Genomic DNA, 1,471 nt, shown 5'->3' with positions numbered 1-1,471 from the left:
GCAGTGAGCTGAGATCAAGTCACTTCACTCCAGCCTGGGTGAAAGTGAAACTCCATCTCAAAAAAAAAAAAAAAAAAAAAAAAAAGAGGAAAAGAATACCCTCCTGGTGAGAGGATCAGGTGAGAAAATACATGTGAAGAGCCTGTACCATTATAATTACTTGGTTACCTGGAGGTCAAGTTTGCCTAGCAGAGTTGTTTAGCAGGGCCTCTGCAATGACAGAGGGCTTCTACCTCTGTGCTCTCCAGTTCGGTAGCCACTAGCCACGCATGGCTGCTGAGCACTTGAAATGTGGCTAGTGCTGCTGAGAAACTGAATTTTAAACTTTTCAATTAAAAACAGTTTTTTTTAGGGACAAGATCTTGTTCTGTCACCTAGGATGGAATGCAGTGGTGCAATCCTGGTTCACTGTAACCTTGAACTCCTGGGCTCAAGCAGTCCTCCTGCCTCAGCCTCCCCAGTTGCTGGGACTGCAGGTGTGCACCACCATATCCAGGTAATTTGATTATTATTATTGGTAGAGATGGGATTTCCCTATATTGCCCAGGCTAGTCTCCAACTCCTGGCCTCAAGGGATCCGCCTGCCTTGGCTTCCTGAAGTGCTGGGATTACAGGTGTAAGCTATCTCGCGTGGCCCTCTGAATTTTAAATTTAATTTTGTTTTAGTGAGGTGAAATTCACATAACATAAATATAGTTAAATGAAGAACCATCCAGCGACATTTAGTACATTGACAATGTTATGCAACCGTCACTTCTATCTAGTTCTAAAATATTTTTTGTCTCCCTTGAAAGAAGCACATTAAACAGTTGTTCCCTGTTCCCCCTTCCCCGCAGCTGCTGGCAGCCACCATGATACCTTCTAGGCATCTGCCTGTTCTGACATTTCATATCTGTAGGAACCCTACAGTATGGGACTTTCTGTACCTGGCTTCTGTCACTTAACGTAATGTTTCCAAGCCTCATCTGTGTTGTGGCATGTGTCAGTACCACTTTCCTTTTTGATGATGGAATAATATTCATTTTAGTTAATTTTAATTCATTTAAGTTTAAATAACCACAAGCAGCTGCTGCCTACTATATTGGACAACCAGGAACCTCTGGTATCCTTCTGGGCAAGTGAGAGAGCAGGGCCCCCACTTCCCTACTGACACCTCAGAGAACCCCATGAGAGAGAAGGAGCCAGAGAATGGAAAGACTGAGATGGGCATCCCAGGTTCCCCAAAGGAGCCCAAGCTTGGCCACTGACGGACATGCATCTGACATGTTCTGAGGCCTCATGAGGCTGGGCACTGGGCTGTGTGTATTGTGGATGTCAACTCACTGCGTCCTCATAGCACCCTTTTGGTGTAGGTCTGTCCTATCATCATCCCTGTGTGACACAGCGGGACTGAGTGATGAAGTATAATAGCTTGCTCCAGGTCACACAGCTGGTTGTTGGGAAGAGACAGCTCTAGGAACCCGTGTCTGGT

Source organism: Rhinopithecus roxellana, chromosome 11 (genome assembly GCF_007565055.1).
Source record: "Rhinopithecus roxellana isolate Shanxi Qingling chromosome 11, ASM756505v1, whole genome shotgun sequence".
Taxonomy (NCBI): domain Eukaryota; kingdom Metazoa; phylum Chordata; class Mammalia; order Primates; family Cercopithecidae; genus Rhinopithecus; species Rhinopithecus roxellana.
This window is presented reverse-complemented; position numbering follows the sequence as displayed.